This window comes from Hemicordylus capensis, chromosome 2, assembly GCF_027244095.1.
Source record: "Hemicordylus capensis ecotype Gifberg chromosome 2, rHemCap1.1.pri, whole genome shotgun sequence".
Classification (NCBI taxonomy): domain Eukaryota; kingdom Metazoa; phylum Chordata; class Lepidosauria; order Squamata; family Cordylidae; genus Hemicordylus; species Hemicordylus capensis.
The window spans coordinates 408856359-408880002 of record NC_069658.1 but is presented as its reverse complement, the minus strand read 5'-3'; the positions used below and the strand labels follow the sequence as shown (position 1 = coordinate 408880002).

General features: G+C 43.6%; 1 protein-coding gene across 1 annotated transcript in view; it reads left to right on the top strand.

The window, feature by feature from the left end:
* The first annotated feature begins 1135 nt into the window (after positions 1–1135).
* The window catches only part of KCNJ16 (potassium inwardly rectifying channel subfamily J member 16), a 73956-nt gene continuing 51447 nt past the window's right edge, over positions 1136–23644 (top strand). Inside the window, exon 1 of the mRNA XM_053297254.1 lies at positions 1136–1154. The gene's annotated coding sequence lies outside the window, so the exon portion shown is untranslated. The remainder of the gene's footprint in view (positions 1155–23644) is intronic.

Genomic DNA, 23644 nt, shown 5'->3' with positions numbered 1-23644 from the left:
CTTAACCACTATTAAGTTAACCTTTTAAACTCTGGTGTCTCTGCTCTTCTTGTTTCATATTAATGTTAGATTGCAAATAATGTGGACAGATGTAGGCATCTGCCACTTTTGTGACTGCTAGAATCTTGTACATTATTGATGCTAAGGTATGTGTTAAAAAGTAGCAGTAATGACATGAATATAAGAAAATAAGGATTTCTGGATCAGACCAGGTCCATCTAATCCCTCTCTTTCTCCCAGTGGCTATCTAGATGTCTCTGTTGCTTATAATGAGTTTATTAATTGTTTTAAAATCAGTAGACAACATCCAGACTAATTACGCATGTGTGTAGTGGTGCTGCATGCATGCTATAGGGGAGAGACAATTTTCTGCATCCTCCCTATTCCTCTGAAGCAGACTATGACTCCTGAAAATATGTCTCTGAGAGTCATGCAGCCCTCAAGGACATCTTTTTGGGAATCACAGTGGATGGAAAAATATTGCTCCCACCCCAGATGAGCACAGTTATAGCTGCACCAGTGCTTAGGGGTGTGCATGGACTGTTTTTTAACTGTTTGGTCCAAATTTGGACAAAACTGTGGGTGCATGAACCAGTTTTGGTGGTTCAGGGGTGAGAGGGGTGAGGGCAGCACTGGGTGTTTTGTGTGTGAGAAGCATCTTTCAGAGTAAATGAGAAGGTCATTACCAGGTACTGAAGCTGCCTGTGGCAGCAGCACGGCTCTACCCCTAGCAGCTTATCTAATGGCATGGCTCTAGTCCTCAACTGGCCTCAAAACCATGCTGACCATGCAAATAGCCTTTGCACATGCATGGAGGCCAGGAGAGTGCCTGAGCTCCACCACCACCCCCCCTCCCACTGTGCTGTTGCCACTGGGATGCTGGGGGGAACACCGCCTAACTCCCATAGGCAGCTTTAGCACCTGGTAAGGATTTTCTCATTTACTTTGAAAGATGCCTCTCGTCGCCCTCCGGCGTCACCCTCACCCCTTTCACCACCAAACTGCTGAACTGGTTCACTTCAGACTGTGTTCGGTTCAATATCTGACCAGGCTCTCTTTCTGAAGGGCAGATGGATCCAAGATGAAACCACTGAAAATGCCCTGGTTCGTGGCAGACCGGTTCTAGAGCAAACCACTTCTGCACATTCCTAAAGGTAAATTTGTGTGCTTTAAGTGTGATGTCAAGTCGATTTTGACTCCTGGCCCTGTGACTCCTGGCACAGAGCCCTGTGGTTTTTCTTTGGTAGAATACAGGAGGGGTTTGCCATTGCCTCCTCCCATGCAATATGAGATGATGCCTTTCAGCATCTTCCTATATCACTGCTGCCCAATATAGTACCAGTGGGGATTCAAAGCAGCAACCTTCTGCTTGTTAGTCAAGCATGTCCCCACTGCACTGCTTAAGGTGCCTCCAGAGGTGTATCTAGGGAAAATAGCGCCTATGGCAAGCTCTGAAACTGAGCCTCTGTCCAAGCATTAAACACCCATCTTTCAGATAACTTTACCATAATATCTGCTAAAAAATACAAGTCAAGCTCATTAATCTTTTAATATTTCAAAAACTATTTAGCAGTGGATGTAGCCAGAGCAAAAAATGCTGGAAAACTACAGATTTCAGTATGCTGGGGCTCATGAAATACTCAAATACTATGTGGAGGTGTACTTGGAAAACTAAACAGAAGTGCCTTTCTAATTCTCTACTATGCATTGTAGCATCACTATTACATAAGTTTTAAAAATAAATGAAGAATGTGACTTTTCCCAGATACTCTGAAAATAATTAAAGGATATGCAGAGTAAATTGTGTCACTGCTTGTAATATATTTTAGTATTTCAGAAAATGAGAGAAAGAGAGCAAGAGATTTCCAGTGGGCATTAATACTAAGGGTTTCACACTGATTCAAAGACAAACTCACCATTAATAATCATATTATTAAGACATCACATTTAACTCACTTATCACAAGAAGCAAAGCAAGAGCAAATGAATACAATCCTAGCTCATAAGCTTCAGCTCAGTATTCACAAGCCCTGATTCTCTGTACACATAGTGCCAAACTGTATGTGTACAGTGACTTATATTCTATTAAATCTTTTTTAAAAAATTACCTATAGCCCCATCAGGAGGCATCCTAAAGGCTGGGGGTGGCGCCTGCAAAGGTTCCCCCTCCCCCTGCCAGCCTCTTAATTCACTGCCACAGCCCGTCCTGGGCTGATTTTAGGGCCTGTTCAGGCCTGCAAAGATCAGCATGGTGTCCATTTTGGAGTCCACCACGCATGCTCAAATGGCCTCTGTGAGGCCAGGCAAGGCCTAGGGCCTTGCAGGGACCATTTGAGCATGTGCGGAAGCCATTTTTAAAATAATATTTTGTTTTTAAAAATAGCCACCAAAAACAAAATGGCTGCCATGCATTCTCAAATGGCTTCTGTGAGGCATGGCATGACCTAGGGCCTAGGGACTTACAGAGGCCATTTGAGCATGCATGGTGGCCATTTTGTTTTCGGTAGCCATTTAAAAAAAATTTTAAAAAATGGTGCCCCCATTCAGGTGGCGCCCAGGGGAAGTGCCCTGCCTGCCCAACTCTAGGTATGCCTCTGGGTGCCTCTGCACATCCCTATCAGTGCTTCATTTGTCTGGATGTTGACCAGTGATTTTATTGTAATTACTCAGCCATCCTGAGTTCTTTGATAAAGAGCATCCTGAGTTCTTTGAAGCCTGCTAACTGAGCAAAAGAGACACCTTTTAAAGTGGTGATTCGCTTATATTTAGCAGGGGGAAAGCAACTGGCCCTATCCATCCCCAGCACAGCATCCCTCTAGTGGCTGTTGCTTGTATCTGCCTTATGTTTATTTTTAGATTGTAAGCCGTTTGGGGACAGGGGGCCATCTTATTTATGTTTTATTCATTTTTATATGTAAACCGCTTTGAGAACTTTGGTTGAAGAGTTGTATATAAATATAAGTAGTAGTAGTAGTAGTAGGCCATCATTTTTTACCTAAAAATGTAAAGAGCCAGTGTAGTATATTGATTAGAGTGTTCAGCTAGGACTGGGGAGCCCCGTGTTCAAATCCCCATTTAGCTATGAAACCCACTGGGTGGCTCTGGACCAGTTGCTTTTATCTCAGCCTAACCTGCCTCACAGGAATGTTGTAAGGATAAACATAACCATGTACAGCACTCTGGGCTCCTCAGAAGAAAAAGTAGGATATAAATAAATAAATAAATAAATAAATGAAATAATCTTGAGACCCTAGGGTTCAGATCCATGGCAATGTTACTTTTGAATAGGTGTGTTAGTTCCATATCAATTTCATTCCCAAATGATGCCCAAGAAACTATTCAGAAGCACCATATGTATCTTAAAAACACAGTCCCTAAAATCAGTATAACTAATAAAGAGCAGCATCTGAAGGGGCTGGTGGCTATGATTAAATAGCTGTAGGCAGAACAATGCCTCTGGAATGGGATTTCATGTTAGCCTGTTTGCCGGGAGTATATTTAGAAGTCAGGATGCTCATGATTTGATGAACAGTTGCTGTCTCATGTGACAGATGGCTTGCAAAATGATCTCTAGCAAGGCTATATAAGGTCAGATACTAAAAGTCCTTTCTCGCATTCAATAACACTGACATAAATGCTGTATTTGTGGAATGGTGTTTGCAAGACTGAGGCATCAAAATTTTCAAAATTTTATGTCATTTAATGTTTTAATTGGTTTATAGCCATGTCTTTTCCACACCTTGATAAAGGTGTTCTATCTTGTGGGGGTGCTGAGGACTAGATAAAAATGCTTTATGAGCTAGATCTGGCATATGGGTGAGCCACCAGTTGGCTGTTCCTGATGTGAAGGCAGTCCATATGCAGAAGTCAGTTTCTGTGGGTGGATTGTCTTCCCTGGGTTTGGATGGGAATCTGCCATGTCTTTTCATTCTCTGGTGAAGAACATCTCCCACAGTGTGCTCAGGGGATGGTTATGAAAGAAAACTCTCAATTTTATTTTACTTATTTATTTCAACTTTGTCTTTACATCAGATGAAGCTCTCCTGACAATCCTCAGTCTCAGCTAAAACAATTTTCTTTCAATAATAATTGAAATGACCTTTTCCCAAGAGAAAAGTATAATTATTGAACAAAAATGTCATTATCTCAGAAAGGAGACTCTGTCAGATAATTTCTGAACAGCATGTTACTTGAGATGCACCCAGAATCCTAACAACTGGTGAAATTATTGACTGATGGTGGGGGAAAAAACTACAGTGGTCCCTCGACTTACGAACTACTCGACATAAGTATTTTTCGAGTTACAAACGGCAGTTTTAGATCCGGTTTTACATGCGGTTTTTTCGACTTACAAATTTTTAGATGGGGTTTCCTCAACTTACGAATTTTACATGCGGTTTCCTTGACTTGCCTGCCTGTTTACTGCCTGTTTATTCTTGAAAAGAAATGTTCCTGTGCAGTTTGCAAGCCTTACTGGGGGTCTGGGTCTTTTTTCTAGGCTCCGGAACGCATTAATCCGTTCCCAATGCATTCCTATGGGAAACCGCTTTTCGACTTACGAACTTTTCGACTTACAAATGTGCATTCGGAACGGATTAATTTCGTAAGTAGAGGGACCACTGAATTTAAAAATTTACCTCCCCCAAAATGAAAATGAAATATTCTGCATGTACCCACCCACCCCAATCTCCTAGTATCTTATTCATTTCTTCCATGTAATTTCACAATAATGATAGTTCACTGACTGTCCCCCTTTAATATTAACTTGCTATACCTGTTTAAAAGCCAGTAAAAGAAAATGCAGTGGTTGCTGGTTCTAAATAATTGCAGGTACCCACAAATTTGACCTATTCTCAACTTAGACAGCAGATAGCATGGAGAGTCTGCATATCCTGAAATGAAAAGCATGGCACTTGGAGTAAGAGCCTGTACATCTGTAGCAGAGCCTGATCAGTTATTCTTTTAGTGGATTCATTTTTCATTATTCATGGTGAAAGTATTTTATTTACAATTATGTCTGATTCCAAACATGTTTGTTTCTTTTTCTTTTTCTTTTGGTAAGATGATTAATTATGAAAGAAGATTTTTTCCAAGTCCTACAATGTACTTAAGAACATACAATCCATAGTCAAAACATCAGGCCTATTAAAAGTGTGAGAGACTAGCACATGGTAATATCTTCTGATGACTATTTTAGGTTCTACTTGGGTAGAAAAGTTTTTTTTTTAAAGGTATGTCATCATTATCATAGGAATCATATACAATCTTGCCTTGCTCATTTCAGTTTAGCAACATGGTATGGGGGTGAAGGAGGGGAGTGGTGGAGACTGGCTCACATGTTCCACAGCATTAGAAGTGCAGAATAGGAGCTGCGTCCATGCAAGAGACTGCTGTAGAGCTCAGCCAGAGCATTGTTGAGCAGCCAAACACTCGCAGATGGGGAGGAGGGAGTGATTTTCACTGATCTCCCCTCCCCTCTAAAAGAGCTATTTCGCTGCTAGGAATATGTCCTTGCAGGCTGTACAACTTCAGCACTTTTAGAAGGAGGGGAGATCAGTTAAAATCTTTACCCACTCTGCATGTGTTTGGTCAGAGGTGCTCTTACCCCCGGACCTTGAGGCCATGGTCTGTGGCCTACAAGGTTGGGTGGGGGGGGGGCTCCAAATGGCCAGGGAGCCTCCTGTAGCCACCCTGTGCCTGCCCCGCTGCCCCCCCCCACAATGCTGTACCTCTGTGTTTTATCCCCATAATTTAAGCTGCCATGTGCATGGCCGAGGGGTGGCAGCTGGGGGTGCGCCGAGCAGGCCTCGCCTCCCCCCCTCCGCGGTGGTGGCAGAGCAATCTCTGCACCTGTCTGTTCAGCCCAGCAGCTCTTGATAACTGCGAGACACTCCAGCTTATCTGCACAATTGAAATAGATCATCGCGAGCCCGTGACATCACGGGCTTGCAACAATCTATTTCAACTGTGCAGGTGCGCTGGAGCACCTCACAATTATCAAGAGCTGATGGGCCGGATGGACAGGCTCAGTGGCCGATCCATCTGCTGTTGGTGTGGGGGGGGGGGCGAGGCCTGCTCAGCTCACCCCCCGGCTGCCACCCCTGGCTGCCACCCCTCAGCTGCACACATGTTGAATAAGATGGTCATCACATTTGGAACAGGCGCTCAAAGACCTACTAGCCTCCGATTACTTGTAGGATATTCGGGAAGTAATCATGTGTGAGAAGCAATTCCAGTTGTTCAGCATGGGCAATGGACCTCCTCCAGTCTAGATAAAATTCCCGATCACTGATGTTCAAGATCCCAGTCAGTCGGGATCCCATGCCGACTGACTGGGATTACTGCTAGCCCATGACTCACTTCTTGGTCCTCAGCCTGATATTTCCACTGGCCAGATAATGCATTTTGGGGAGAGCACACATTTCCAGAATTTTTGCTGGAAGCTTCTCCACCTTACTTCTGATTGTGAGAACCTGTCCACAAAGTGTATTAAAGTAATCCAGTTGAGATGTAGCAATGATATGGATAACCATGGTCAGGTCTCATTAGGCAGAAATTAGAATTCACCTTCTACCTGCAGGTTCACATGTGCTCACTGGAAATTTCACATGACTGTGTCACCATAGGACAAATATTGGGGGTGGAGGAAAGAGCTTGTGATTGTGAGAATCAGCCCTAGGGGTGATTTCATTAAAAGTTTGAAGACTCACTTTTCATTAAGAGTTTGAACAAAATACTATCTTTCCAAGTCCCTTCTGAAAAGCAAGATTATCTTCTTGCTAGGCCCTTTCTCCCAAATGTATGCAACCCAGAACAGTGTGTACCACAAAGAGAGAGGAGGTATGTCACACAACATAAAGGTGCTTACAGAGCAAAATGCTCCAGGCAGCTCAGAGAAGTGAACACAGCTGTCCAGCACATGATGAATGGAAAATTTCTTCCTGACCCCAAATACTGCAAACAGGGCAACCAGTTATGAGGCCATATCCCCTGCAACATCTCTCAGAGCAGCTTGTCAAACACGTTTCACACTCGGCTTGTAACAAGGCTATGGCAAATGGAAAATAGGAAAATTAAACACAGATTAGATAGATCCAACTGCTTTGTGTAATCTAGTCTCCTTGACTGGATATATTTATCTTACTATAACAATCATATCCAGACTCATGTGCACAATTTAATAAGGCCAATTCATACAAACAGAATTCATATTTTGGTTTGGGCAATGCTTCAAATTGGCAAACCCCATTCTAAATCTTTTCATTGCTTCTTATCTGTGACCTTTAATTGCTAAGTGTAAGAAATCTCCAGTCATTTGACAGATTTATACTTGGGCAAATTCTGGGCAAAAATTAGTTAAAACATTTATGATTTTAAAAAATAACATTTATAGTATGTGGACACTACCCGAAGACTAGGAAAATCTATTCTTCCTAAATTCTGGTTGAATGAGGAGAATTTCTAAGACTAATTCCAGAACTGGAGCATATACAGTTTGCATCACCTTTCAGTTATCTTCAGTTTATGTCGTCTACACTACCCTATATGTTACTGTTGTGGAGCTCTGTGCATTGAGAAAACATGGTGAATGTAATCTCAATATTATACTGTATTGAGATCCTTTTTGTGTAGAGTTTTGCTGATGATGTAGATATATATTTCTGTCCATCAGTAAGACACCAGAGAAAAATAATATTGATGCATCATACATGGATGACATCAATCTCACTTTTCCCCCTAGTGTTTTATCAAGGTCCATATGTGTTCTGGAAATGTAGATGCAGGGAAGGACACAAATAAATGGATGGAATGGGAAACTGTGCCACACACTGCATGCACAGTGTACAAAACTTGGAAATAAAAACATAGAACAAGGTAGGATTCCTAATGTATCAGTTCTGCTTAAAAACAAGATTGGGAATTCATAATTCCAAAATCTGGAGAGAAATCAGATGAGACTTTTAGAGGCACTGAAGTATCCATCCATGTAGAGTTAGGTGTGCTTAAACCAAATGATGGTGTATTTTAATCTGTGTTGGATTTATGCCATGAATTTGGACCATGGCTGGTCAAAGTGGTTGACCTCTCACACCAGCCCTAAGATGCTTAGATACAACTCCATTAGCTGTTATGTTAATTCAGTGCTCTTGAGCTCCAGTCTTAAGGGTGAAGAAGAGACAACAGAAAGCACTTTTATTGGGGGAAACAAAGCCTCCCCCTCCCATCTGTTTAATATTATGGATAGAATCATACATTTTAAAATGACCATAGCCAAGGATGAAATAATGTTCAAGATTCATAGTTGTTCATTGGTTTTTTCAGCATTTGAGAAGCATTCTTTTTTAAATTGCAAAGGGCTTACTTTTTTAAGCTGTAAAAGGATCTGCATCATAATGAATGTGCCTATGTTCTATTTATCTTTATTCATGGCCTGCTGTTGTGGTGCTGAAAGGATAGCGCCTACTCTAAAAACAACTATCAGGGCTTTAAAAACACACACACTTCATTAGGCTCAAGAGTAACTAAGCATTCTGTTCATTTGCCTATGAAGTAACTTGAACCTGTGGTCTAATTCCCAAAGGGTGCATATGTTCTTTTACATGTTCCTATGCCCAGGTATCATTTGGAGGATATTCAAGGCCATAGCCTTGCCCGATGTGTAGTAATTTTGTGAAGAGAACAGTGTTATCTATAAACCCAGAAGGCCTCAGCTCCCATTTCATTTTTTTAAAAATGCCACAAAAGTAGATTGTTCCAGAAACAAAAATATAATAAAACTATATCGATTCTAAAGGATTCTAATCTATAGATTAGAATCTATATTGATTCTAAAGTAGGACTAAATGTAGTAAAACTATATAGATTCTAAAGGCCAGTCTATCTATTCAGAACAATCATGCAATGCAGACTTCTTAAGTTTCCAGTCATGGTAATTTTTGAATGGGTGTGGTTTATTTGTTTCTTTTTTTTCTGTTTTCTTTTACACAGGGAGCATTTAAATATGCACTCTTGAGTGTCTGGTATGTTGCTAATGATTAGCTTTTCCCATTAATTTCAATAGGACTACTCATGAGTAATTTTGTCTGGATGGCAATTGCTGTAATCTATCTGCACTGATTACAATTAGTACTGCATTCTACCCTACTAATGGCTGACATGATGAGGAAAATGACTCAGAAGCAGTCCCACTGAAATTAAAAGGACAAATTAGGTAATGCCTGACTTCTCCTTTTAATTTCGATGGGACTATTTTGAGTCATTTCCCTCATTGTGTCAGCTAAGTGTTTTATGACCCATTGATTTCAAGGGAAGAACAAAAGGCATGGCTGAATTGTGCCCTAATATTTTACTGAAGATTCAAATTAAAAGAAGAGGGCAGCATGGATGGAAAATAAGCCAAAAGGTTATTCAGATAAGCCCATAATGAAACTCAGACTGAGATGTGATTTTAAAAATAGCACGTAACAAAAAGAAATTCAAGTAAAATGAAAAGTTATAGTTTGCCTGTGTAATTAATATGTACACAGAGCCTCAATAGTGGCCAGATATATTCATGCTATTGAACTTTCTTTCCAGATCTGTTGCACAGAAATAGCCTATTATGAAAAGCTTCCATCTCAATGAACACACAGAATGCTCCATCTAGTCCCTCCATCTACTTTTGGTATTCTCATTGTTGACACTGACTCCACTGATACTATACTACCCTCTTTCTCCTTTATGGCTTGATTACCTAGTCTTTGAACACAAAACTGAACTGATAATATGTGGGTATTAATATAGTGGTTCTGTAGTTCTTTCTTTCCTAGGTATTAATCTTTGCTATATCCAATAGACTGATAAATGGCTTGTATAAAATTAATGTCAACACCTACATTTAGCATGGAAATCTGTTTTATATAGACCAAATTAGATTTTATTGGTGAATGTCATTTCCCCCCTTCACCATACACAGGCTTCACCTATTCTTCTTTGAATGATTGATTTAAAAATGGCATAGATAGAGCAAGCAATAAAAGCTGCATTATTTCTAAGACTGATGCAACTGAATAAAAAAAGGAGGTGTGAGCTGGGAGTGTTTCTTTGTTTTATTTGTTTTTTTAAAAAAGATGTCTAACCAGTCCCTGGACAGGGCGGTTTGTGCACATTATATAATTATCACATCAAACACATTTGATTCCAGTTCTTCCTCCAGGCAGTTCATGATGGTCAACCCATTGTATCCACATTTATTTATTTATTTATTTTATTTTTGCATTTATATACCGCCTTTCATTAAAAAGATAACCCCAAGGCGGTTTACAAAAGTTAAAAACATACAATAAAACACATAAGTGTGTTGCAAGATTGTTTGTTGTTGTTGTTGTTGTTTTATTTTTACACTTATATCCCATTCTTCCTCCAAGGAGTTCAGAGCAGTGTACATGGTGGTTTTTTTTTTTAATCCTCACAACAACCCTGTGAGGTAGGTTTGGCTGAGAGATACATGACTGGCCCAGAGTCACCTAGTGAGTTTCATGATTGAATGGGGATTCAAACTCAGGTCTTCCCAGTTCTAGTCCAGCACTCTAACCATTATGCTATGCTGGCTCTATTTATGGTTAGGCTGGGGCATATCCAATAAGATGCCAAATGAGCTTCATGGCTGAACAAGGCTCAAGAATAGGTCTCCTTGATACAAGTCCAATACTACTCACTAAGGCTAATCACACACTCCTGTAGGAGCAGGGAGCATGGCACAGTAGAGAAGGCAGGGTTTCACCAACCTTCCCCCCAGATAATCTTCTGCTGAATCTTCGATGTGTCACCATGCACCCAGACAATTCGTGCTGCTCCGTGCAATGCGGATCAGTGGAAGATCCATCCCGACCCATTATCCCAGCATCCACATATCCCACAATGCACTGCACAATAAGCACAGTGCATTGGGGTAGACCTCCTAACACTCTAGCCACCCATCTCTGTGTGTGTGTTCTCACTTGCACCCTCAACTGTGGCTAAAGGCCAGTGTAAAAAGCTGGGTCAGGTGGGCAGGCAGGCAGTGCCAGGATCTATGCAGATCCTGGTACTTCACATGCACAGCTTAACCCAGGCTGGGATGCCCTAGCCTTAGGCTGTGTGTATGAATAACCTTACTGTATCACACTGTCCCTTAACAATTGTGGAATTTGGGATCCAGGCGGTTTATGCCATCTTTCTGGTCACCACAAACTTACTGAATATATCTGAATAAACAGACATGGGTGCCCCCGTATTCCTTCTACTTCTTTGTAGCCTACTTTCCAGTAGGCGTATGAGATCACCCGGCATTCCATGTATGTGTCTGTCCGTCTGTCTGTGTGTCCGTCCCCCCGTCAACTTAGCAATGCCTGAACCAATATGAACCCAAACAGGTAAAGTTGCAGGGACACATAGGGGCACCTCAGTGGTGTAGTTTGTGATGATGTCATCTACCCCAATTCAAGATGGCAGATGTGTAAAAGTTTGAGGCACAAGTGGGCTAACTTGTGGACTATCTAACCCATTTGAGCCAAATTTGGTGCAGTTGTAGTGAGTGACACACAGGGACACCTCAATGGCGCCATTTGTGATTATGTCCTCCACCCCATTTTAAGATTGCAGGCATGTGAACATTTGAGCTGCAATTGGGCTAACTTGTGGACCACCTAACCAATCTGAACCAAATTTGCTGCAGGTGTAGGGACACATAGGGATAGCTCAAAGGCATAGTTTGTAATGATGCCATCCACACTGATTCAAGATGTCAGACATGTGAACATCTGAGGTGCAAGTGGGAACCAAACTGGACCAAAGTTATAGGGACACATAGGGACACCTCAAATGCATAGTTTGTGATGATGCCATCCACTCCAATTCAAGATGGCAGATCATGAACATCTGAGACACAAATGGGCTAACTTGCGAATTGCCTAACCGATCTGGACGAAATCTAGTCCTCTTGTAGGGATAGTGAAAGGAAAGTAGGCAGATTAGTTCTTACTAGAACAACTTGTTAATTTCCATATACTTTCTCGCTTCCAAGAGTGTACAGTTCTGATAGGCTGGGAGTGGAGTCAGCTTGTCTTCGCCTATGATATTTAGCCCAAAGTTGTGATATTTAGCCCATACAGTATGCACATTGTGTTGACAATGTGGATATGTGCAGAGAGGGTGTGGTGGGCCAAAGGGGTCCCCCCCGCTTCACTGACCACTCCTTGCATGCCAAATTGCAACATCTGCACTGTGCAGCCTCATCCCTTCACCTTCCCCTATTGTCACTCAGCAGAACCTTTTAGTAAACACAAGAGCTGTCATGTCATGTCATGTCATTCATTCATTCATTCATTCAATCAATTTCTATACCACCCTTCCAAAAATGGCTCAGGGCAGTTTACACAGAGAAATAACAAATAAATAAGATGGATCCCTATCCCCAAAGGGCTCACAATCTAAAAAGAAATGTAAGATAGACACCAGCAACAGTCTCTGGAAGTACTGTGCTGGGGGTGGATAGGGCCAGTTTTGTCCAGTCCTCTAGCTGGCCGCAAAGCAGCAGTGGCAGAGCTTATGGATGGTTGCACTGGCAATGTGGGAAGCAGAGGGTTGCAGACAGGAGGGGAGCTCCAGAATGGGATAGGGATGCGGGCATTACAGGGTGGGGAGAGCTGTAGCTGCTTATGTGTTATTAGAGCCTGTATTTACAATTGTGCGTGTAAGAAATACAAAACAGATTTATTTGAATATGTTAAATTTTAAGCTACATTCAAGAATATTAATACAGTTTTTTCTGGCAGTGAGATATATCACTACACCTATGACCCTAACAAAATTAAACACTAACTCTGAACTGACCCTTGGCAACCTCTTGGTGAATACCTCTGGTTTAAACCTATAATCAACTAAATATGTTATCCCCTTTCTCATCTAAACTGCAAGTTACGAGAGAACGTGAACCTGATAACATTTTGCAGGCTTACATATGGTTTTCCCATGTCATGCCTGCTGGCTAAATCCTAGCACATTGAACTCTGACAACCTCATTCACTTCCTGTTGTAGTTGGTGGACGCCAGTTCTGCTCATATTCAGCTCTTCTGTCTGACTAAATGAAGTCAAACCTTTGCTTTAACTTCTCTGGCTCCAACCCTCATGTCCTCATAGTGACTAGTTCACAGTTTACTCATTCATCATATAGCTTTCCTCTGGGAAGTTTAAGGCAGTGTGCACAGAGTTATGTTATTGCCATTCCTAATTAATTGCATGTTATTGTTGCTTTACTGTAACATTGCAAGCTGCCTTGTAAAACATTTTGTGCCTAAAAGCAGAGGTATGAAATCTTTTAAATAAATCGTAAGGGTTCCCAGGCGCACCTACTTATTCAGGCATTGACCAGATCCAGACCTGCTTGGCTTCAACCAAGTTGCTGCATCATGTGCCTGCTGTGATTTAGAACACAAGTTGGTGGCGAGTAGGCATGGTGCAGTGAAGTGGACTCACACAGCCCTTGCCTACAAACCTAGTATGTCATGGTAGCAAGGGTATGAGAATGGACTATGACAGCCGCACACCTCAATCTGCCCCACCTGCCTCAAAGAAGATTCTCCCTGGGGAACTCCCATGAATGCCATGCTGAGTAGGACCACAGCAGCCTTGAAAATCTGGAGCATCACCCAATGTGTGTTGGTCTTTTCTTCTGTTTTATTATTGACTTAATGGTGTATTTTATGATCTTTGATTGTGTTTATGGATTTTGTCATTCCTAGTCACTTTGTGCCAACATTTTAGGAAAGGCAGGATAAAAACCCGTTAAATAATTCTGTGTAGTATTCAGACCAGTCTTGGGCTGTTAATACAGTTGTGATAGCATGAGACTGTTGTCCATGGTCACTGCGTGAAGATTAGTTTCCAGCTGTAGTGCAACATGTTGTTTCACAATGCTGCTCCTGCCCTGGCTCCCAATGCAGTGCCAGGGCAGGCAGGGCACGCAGGCATGCTTGTCAGGTCACGTGTCAGGTGACCAATCTGAGGGGTGTGGTGTAGTGATGTGCCCGAACTGGTTCGGAGGTCATGCTGGAGGCATCCGAACTGGTTCAGATCCGAGCCGGTCCAGCGGCCCGGCACGGAGGGGGGTTGTAGCTTTAAGGGCGGGGGGTAGTACTTCCCCCCCCCCCGCGCCGCTCTTCCCCCTCCGGTGCTGTGGTTTTTGGTAAAGTTTCTGGGGCGGCAGCGTTCCTCCCTGCCGGCCCTGCCCCTGTCATTAGCCTGCCAGAGCCTAATTAAGTAACACGCATGCACCCGTTCCGGCATGCGTGTGCACCGCATACGTCACACGATGACGTGTGATGTATGCGGAGTGTGTGCGTGGCAGCGGCGGGTGCGCACGCGCGCCGGAACGGGCACATGCGTGTTACTTACTTAGGCTCTGGCAGGCTAACAACGGGGGCAGGGCCGGCAGGGAGGAACGCTGCCGCCCCAGAAACTTTACCAAAAACCACAGCGCCGGAGGGGGAAGAGCGGCGGGGGGGGGGTAAGTACTACCCCCCACCCTTAAAGCTACAACCCCCCCGTGCCAAACCGGACCGGTTCGGAGCCATGCACATCCCTAGTGTGGTGTCTGCTCTTTAAAGGCCAGCTCCGACCCCAGCATGCAGCATTCCAGCGGAAGTGCAGCACTCATCCACCTGGTCATTTTCACAGAGGGATCAGCTGGTTACCTTTGGGGCCAAGTAGGGGAGTTGTTTGGTTTGGTTTTTTTGTTCTCACTTGATTGGCTGTACTTCAACTTTTTCACGTACTTCTCACTCAATACTTTGTGGCCCTTGATGAATCCAGGGCGGCTGTCAGTAACTAGTGTAGCCCAGTCATACTGGCAGATAAGTGCAGGTATCTAAGTTAAACTGTTGATGTTCAGCTGATGATATGACTGACTTTAAAGGGAATTTCAGGGAACAGCCTGTCAGGGTTTTGCTGCCTAGGCGTGTCTGGGAATAGAATACTCTTTGGGATTTGTTCAGCTCACCTACTCAGAGCTCTGAGGCTCGGGCAGTTTTCTCTCAGTGCAGTAAACTGTGTGGCTTTAAAGAGGTTTAGCAGTGCTAGTAGCTTCTAGCCCAGTTGTTTACCTCATGAAGGTGAGGTCAGTCTTTGTGTTAGAGGCTGGCTACCTGGGGGAGGGTTGGCATCCACATTCTAGTTATGTATTCCTGCTACTGATGTTGTAACGGTAAAGTAAAGTGTGCCGTCGAGTCAGTGCCGACTCCTGGCGACCACAAGGCCATGTGGTTGTCTTTGGTAGAATACAGGAGGGGTTTACTATTGCCATCTCCCACACAGTATGAGATAATGCCTTTCAGCATCCTCCTGTATCACCACTGCCTGATATAGATGTTTCCCATAGTCTGGGAAACGTACCAGCCGGAATTCAAACCAGCAACCCCTGGCTTGCTAGTCAAGTCATTTCCCACTGCGCCATTAGGTGGCTATTGATGTCGTAGCAGCACTGTTAATAAAGTCTGGCCCAAGTTCAGTTCATTTCTTGTGTCCCCTCTCTTATTGGATCTGGGTGCAACCTCTTGCACAAGCCCACAAATGGGGAACCCCTTGCTCAACATGCATCCAGGTAGAACACCACAGTCGCAAAAAGTCCCTCCATGAGCACTACTGTTGGTGCTTCCAAATAGATATAATGTAGATTTATTCAAACCAGAATAGTCCTGTCATTTCTGTGGCTTAAAAATTGAACACACAACATGCAAGAGAATGTGTAAATTGGCTCTACTTGTGGTTGGTATGTTATTTGGCTCAGTGTATTGCTGCTCAGATTGTCAGATTATTCACAGTTCCATTTTTATGGCTGCTGTTTTACTGCCTTTTTACTGCTGCTTTTATTACTGATTTTACTCAATTAAGCGGCTGCCTGTTTTAATGCAGTGTTTTGAGAAACCATGTTTGTATTCTGCATGAGGACTTTGGGGGTGTGATTTTGTGGCATAATGCTACTGCTCTTTGCTGACTAGATTGTTAGGTTTTCTATGGATTTTGTATTTTAATTTAATACAAATATATTTTGGTTTTGAAGGGCCCCTTCCCCAACTTTGCCCCATTGGAGCGCGTGCAATCAAAGTTTTTAAAAGCAGCCCTTCACTCCAAGCTGTGTTCAAGTTCCGGCCCACCATCCCAAACCCAAGCCGCTGAACTCTGAGTTGGTGAGTTGAGCCATCTCCTGAGCAGGGGCCATTCCCAGCACTCTGGGCTGCCAAAACCCTGAAGGGCTGTTCTCCCCCCCTCCAACCCCAAGTGTGAAATACCGTATCAGGTGCCTCACCCAGAGACTCCTGGAAGTCCCCGAGTTGATCACATGCACTGTGATCAACTTATCATTTATGCACTGTGATCAACTTCTCATTTATCAACTTAAATGTTATTGCACCAGAACGGTATGGCAAACTCCCCGAACTTCCTCATCAGTGAAGGACTCAGGTACTCTGGTACTCTGCCTTCCTGATCTGCAAACTCCCCGAACTTCCTCATCAGTGAAGGACTCAGGTACTCTGCCTCCCCTGTAGCATACCTTACACAACTGGAAATTCCAAAGCACAAGAGGGCCTTCATGCTGGTGTGTTGCCATGTTCTTCCCTCAGCCGTGCTTGAAGGACAATATAGGAAGATCCCACTCTTGGAATGTCAATGCCCTTGTTGCAACTCTGGGCAAGTAGAAACAACAGAGCATGTCCTTCTTCAGTGTTTATATTACAGGGAAATTTGCTCTACCTTCATTCTACCATTATTACGTAAATATCTTGATCATGCGGACTAATTTTACACCTCTCTACTGCTTTCTGATAACAACCCCACCACCACTTACAGGGTTGCCAGGTTCTACACAGCAGCAGTTAAAATCTGGGAAATGATGACCTCTTGTTTGTGCCCAGCACCCAACCTTATAGACGAAATCCAGCACACAGAGCGCTTCCTACAGTTTTACAATCCTACAGCCACTTGGCTTTTTACCTTGCCTTAAATTGATAAAACTCTTACTATGTCTATATGATTTTCTATGTCTTTTACTGCCTCGATGCTTTTCATATAACCTTTTAAGGCATTTCTGCTTTTCTCTTTTATGCTTTTATGTTGTTTTTTAAAATGATGCTTTTTATAAACCTTTTATAAATATTAGTACCCATTTCTTACCATTATCAAATCAAATATCTTTATTTCGGTCAGCGACCAGCATGAGATTAAAACAAATGTAGAAGAGAAGACAATCAAACTTCTACTACAAACAATAAAACCAAACAAATTTTAAAAAGTCCTCCTGAAGAACCATTATTAACTACTATCTTTTTTCATATGCTTGTATTGTGTTACTTACTCCTAGACTTCTAATATCTACTTGTATGTATGTGCAATATGTAAGTGCAACCACCCCTTATACTTTATGCTGGTCTATGACTGTAATAAAGATTCTGTTTGATTTGATGGTTTGGTTTTGATACTGCACAACACTTGTGTACCTGCAGGCAGAGAGGTGTCCCAAACATAGTGAGGCGGGACTCACGATTGGTGAGACCTGCCATAACAGGGTTTGTGGGGAGAGCGGGCTTAGCCCACTCTCCCTGCAGACGATCCCTGCTGCAGCCCTGGGCAGCCAGATCAGCCACCCACATGACGGTTTTGGACATTCAAGGAGAAGGCATGCTTCAGGAACCCATCTCCCCTTCATCCCCATCTTCATACCTTACTTTGCAGGCAAGTACCACACTTTTTTCTTTCCTTTCTTCCTCTTTATTTCTCAACCTTCCCACTTCCCTTCCCTTTCTCTTCAGCTGCCCATTTGAGTCCCTATTCCAGTTTACTTCAGATTTTTCCTGATCTAGTTTAGCAGTTGACACTTACAGTATCTCTGCTGCATTTCTTGAGAATCTCACTTTTACAAGAGAGTATATGGGCAACATGTTCCACCTGGTGGGTTTATGGTAAAGTTTATGAAGAGTTATGCAAACACCTTTTCTGGTTTTACAAGGCAATGGAGGAATTATGAACGTTAGGCATGAAGATTCCAGCAAGGATGAACAAATAGTTCCAATTCATGTTGTCATTCCCCAACAATGTAGTTTGTTGAAAAACATTTTTTTCAAGAGTAACAAAAGTGTTGCTTTTTTATCAAGCTGTTCTAAAAATTAAAAGATGGGGACAAACATTTTTTTAAAATAGGTTTTCTATGGCGCTAAAAAGTCTTTGAAATAGTTTGCTCTCCCCCACCATTGTTTTTCTTAGAGTAATTTTGTCTTCTTAGGGGAAATAATAATGTTATTGGTAGGAATATGTGAACCAGTTCGAACTTGAACCGGTTTGAATTTGAACCAGGGTGGTTCGATGGTTGGAATTTGAACCAAACTAGCCATCAGGTTCGAGCTGCAGGTTCGAATAAGAACCAAACTGGGGGTGGTACGATTCGAACCAGTTTGAACTGGTTTGAACCTCCAAAAGTGGGTGGGGTGGTAGCTGGCACCCATGGGTACCTGCCACCCAAACCCCAATCGGACACTCATATGATTTTTTATGAATTTTAGAATTTTATTTTTCTTCTTCTCTCATAGGGTATAATCGGACTTGAACCATCCCATTATTCCCTCTTGTGGAGCACCCTTGGGTGCCAACAATCACCCAAACCCCGAAGCAATTGGACACTCCTACGATTTTTAATGAATATTTGAAATATTTTCAATTATTTTTCTCATAGGGTATAATGGGACCCGAACCAGCCCATATCCCCTATTGTGGAGCACCTAAGGGCACAAAAGTGGGGTAGCTGGTAGAAACCCAGGGATGCCTACCACCCACAAAACCCCAAGGCAATCGGACACTCCTCTGATTATTGGTGAATTTTTAAAGTATTTTGGAATTCCTCATAGGGAATAATGAAGATTGCAGCAAATGTATAGCTTCACGTCAGGGGCAAATGGGTGTCCTAGAGTGGAGTGTGGTGGGTGGTAGTTCTGAAGGAGGGCCAGGAAGCTATCAGAATTATTTGAAAGGAATTGGGCAAAAGGCTGATTTTTAAGTGATTTTTGAAGTTTATGTGTCTTTAAGGTTAGCAAATGAGATTGGATTCATGGTTTGTCATTGAAAATATTATATGCTACCAAAGAATCTACACTCAGAACACTTCAGAAACAACAAAACCCAGTAATCCATGGGTTAGCAACCCATGCGGGTGGTTGGCACCCTCTGTGCACTACACCACCACCCACTCTGGGCCACCCTAGCACCCCACAATTGGCTTTAAGGTTTTTCTCCATAGGGAAGAATGGAAGTTTCAGCAGCTCCATAACTGCATTTGGGGGGTGCTGGGGTGGTCCAGAGTGAGGGTAAGTCCCATTATACCCTATGAGAGAAAAATAAAAATAAAATTCAAACATTCATAAAAAATCATACGAGTGTCCGATTGGGGTTTGGGTGGCAGGTACCCATGGGTGCCAGCTACCACCCCACCCACTTTTGGAGGTTCGAACCAGTTCTAACCAGTTCAAAACGGTTCAAATTCGAACTGAACCGGGGGGGTTGAGCAAAACCAAAACTGAACCACCCCTTCCTGGTTCAAACCCGGTTCAAATTCAAACCGAACCAGGCAAACCGGTTTTGTGCACATCCCTAGTTATTGGTGCTAATTTTAGTTCCCTTAGTATCACATCCCACACTCTCTCAGAATAAGCTAAGCACTATGAGGACTGCAGGAAACTTTAACTGCATACCTTTAGATATGGCCTATTCCTGTCTGCATTAGAAAATATTGTGCCAGTATCGAAGTTAGTTTCTTCATTAGGTGACTGCGATTAGGCTAAATACACATACCGACATCAAGGCTAATGAAGTGGAGTGGCAATTTCTGTCAACCTCTCCTTCCCTCTGAAGCTGACTGTGACTTCAGAAAATATATCCTGCATAACTCTCAGGGACATATTTTCACCGGGATGCAGCACACTGCATGTGTGCTTCCATTAGGGATGTGCACGAACCTGTTCAGAGGCCCTTTTATGGGCCTCCAAACAGTTTCAAAAACAGGGCCGGTTTGAAGTTTGACGGAGGGGGCCACTTTAAGGGTGGGGGAAGGTGCACTTACCCCTCCCGCCACTTTCCCCCCGCTGGCACTCGTTGCTGTTAAAAGCCTTCAGGATGGCAGCGTGCCTCCCTGCCGCCTTGTTGCCCTCCTAGGCCATAAATGACCGGAAGTACCGGGTGCGCATGCGCCCATCGCATGCATGTACCTGTCTGCCATGCATGCACACACACACGATGGGCGCATGCGCACCCGGTACTTCCAACCACTTCCGGCTGAGGAGGGCAACGGGGTGGCAGGGAGCCATGCTGCCACCCTAAAGGCTTTTAACAGCAATGCGTGTTGGTAGGGGGAAAGCAGTGGGAGGTGTAAGTGCACCCTCCCCCGCTCTTAAAGCAGCACCCCCGCCACCTTCAAACCGCCCAGCCGCGGTTCCGTGCACATCCCTAGCTTCAGTTGCTGCTTGTGTGCTTCATTACTCAGGATGTTTATCAGTCACTAGGTGCTCATGCCCCAATACATATATTAAGCTTTAGAGTGTCAGAGGTCTCTTCATCAGCTTGCTGCAGCATACTTACACTATGAGCCCTTTCTTGCAAGCAGAGAAAGGGCTCCGATGGGTTGAGGGGAGGAAGCCTCGAAAAGCTTGTCTCCCCCGCAGACAAGCAGGTCCTTGCATCTGGGCAGGCAGATCACTTGCCCAGACGATCGCCGATGCTGTTGGTTGCTCCAGGGGTTTGGGTGTCAGGATGTGTGCATCACCCTGAGTTGCCTCACCCCCCACTGCTCCAGTAATGCACTGTGTGAGTGTGTGGTGCATTGTGGGGATCACTCCTTCCCTCCCTGAGTCTGCTAGTGCCATAGCTGACAGACTAGCGCTCTCTCCCTTAACCTCATTTTAAAGGGAGATGTCATAGGTGGGTTTATCGCCATGGTGCCGCTGGGATCGGCCCGATCCCGGAGGTTCACACATGTATCTAAATCCGGGCTGGGCTCCCTTAGCCCGGTTTTGCATGCATGTGTGAATAGCCTCTATTACTCTTCTGGAATTTGTTTCATTATTTCCGTTGTGCAGAAGGGAAGATGCAGCTGACTCCCTCAAGGCTATTGTTCACCTGAGATTTGAATCTAATCTGCTAAACATGCAGGTACTCTTAAACTCTACCACTGTAAAGAACAGTTTTTACATGACTAATTTCTGAGTGTTTCCAGACATGTGATGTTTGCTTTACAATTTGTAGGGGGGAGGGATTCAACCTAATAGCAAAATAGAAGGAAAAGTCTGCCTGAGTCTATCACACCAGTGAGAGAGGTAATACATTTCTATATGCAGCACCGGGTAACATTCAGTTTTTCTCTTCTTGAATTATATTTTGTGTTTCTGTGTATTCAGTGGCTGCAGCTTCAAGGCTATTTGAATTAGCAATGTGTTGTGTTGATGTAAAATACTTACCCTTTGCAAATCAAAGTTTTCTTGGGTTGTAACTTAACAATTTTTGTTACCTGGCATTTGGGAAGGCTGTACTGTCTTATATGTCTTAAATATATGCAGTATATTTCCTCCTCACCTAGTCCTTAGGAAAGGAAGGGAGCAACAAAGATGTAAAAACTGCAGTTGAACTCTTCTATCAGGTTATGGGAAGTGTTAGCCGATGGAAGATCTCCTACTTTGTACCAGTGATGTTTAACTCTTGACAGTTGTTGAGTAAAACTTATACTTACCCCCTTCCCCTCCCCTCCACAAATGTATCTATTGAATGATGACAGGTATCCCATTATTTGTGACTTATCTGGTGTTTATTATGAAAACTCACCAAGTGTTTTGTGCAAGGTGGCACAAAAGTGGCATTATGAAAACTGCAGGGTGTTGTTCCCACCAGTTTTCCACCACACTGGGCATGAGATTGAACTTGCTTCTAGCATTTAATGTATTTATCTCTTCTTGGCTTTCCCTCAGGTCTGGCATGTTTTTTAAAACTGTTATGTGCTGTAGTGAAAAACAAAGTGATCTCTTATGAAATAACATAATGCCTACATGAATAAATAGAAAGAGTGGCATTCATCAGCTTGAATTCCATCTGATGAATGTATAAATGAATGAATGCATACAAAAATACAAGCATACATACATAAAAGTGTCCACTTGGACCTGAAGGACTAACAGTCCAGACTAATTGTGGCATATGTTTTTCCTAATGGAATATTATGACAGGTCTAATGACCTGCATGAAGGAAATAAACACCCAGTAAATTTGTCCGCTACCCATATTTGGCCCCTTTGGTGAATTGTGACATCAGAAAATATTTCCTGTACAGCTTGCACAGATTTTTTGATTATATCTTTGGCTTGTCCACACATGGTGCTGGAATTCCAAGGTGGTAGAGGGGACTGTACTACAATAGACTGCATATGTGGGTGGGGGGTGGGGGAGTTATGTTTTTGAGTGATCCCCTATGAGAAAAACTCCTACACACCAAAACTAAGCACAACAGAAAGAGGTTTGAGCCAGAACCTTTATTTCTGTCATTCAGGTTTTCTATTTGCAGGGAGATCCCCCCCACCACATTGTGGAATGCATTCAGAAGGTGGTATCTCCCACCAACAGCTTGGGATTGGGCAAACCATTCTAACACCCTTACAGTTTTGGTCTGCTACCTTTAAAAGACCTGGAGGGTATTCTCACGATCACTGGAAAGCAAGCTAAGGCAGCTTAGCCCGCTTTCCAGTCATCGTGAGAACCAGTGGGCTCGCAGGCGAGCCTGGTGTTTCCCTGGTGGCTAGCCTGCCAAAGTAGCCCTCCCCTTAGCCCAGGTTAGCGGAGCAAGCACTCCGCTAACCCAGGGTTCCTGACCGTGTATTTCCGCACCGTGGCTCCTCAGCATGGCAACACATGAGGAGACCCCCAGCCGGGAGGCTGCAAGCAGCTCAGCGCTTGCGCGGGGCATCCTGGAACTTCCGGGGGCCACATGGTCCCCGATCCCCGCAGCCCCTGCCGGCTCCATGATGGAGCCGCAGTCATGTATGTGGGCAGCCGCTCCGGCCACCTGGGTTGCTGCCTTGATTGTCTGCGAGGAGAGCGGGCTAAGATAGCTCTCCCCGCAGAACCCCCTCTGGCAGGTCTCACTGATCGTGAGACTCGCCTCCTGGCTTAAATGCAAAGCATTTAAGCCAGGAGCATCTAACCATTCATTTAAACTAAATTCATTTAAACTAAACAAAGCATCTAACCATTCATTTAAACTAAAGTTGCCAACTAGGAATAGAGGACATGCAACTATGCTGATCCATGAGCCGGTTCAAGTCGAACTGTCCCCCAGTTTGGTTTGAGGTTGAACCGGGCTGAACTGGTTCGATTCAGTTCATAGGATATGCATGTAAAGGGGAATCCAGTGAGGAACATAGGAACATAGGAAGCTACCATATACTGAGTCAGACCATAGGTCTATCTAGCTCAGCATTGTCAACTCAGACTGGCAGCGGTTTCTCCAAAGTTGTAGGCAGGACTCTCTCTCTCAGCCCTATCTTGGAGATGCCAGGGAGAGAACTTGGAATCCTTCTGATGCTCTTCCCAGAGTGGCTCCATCCC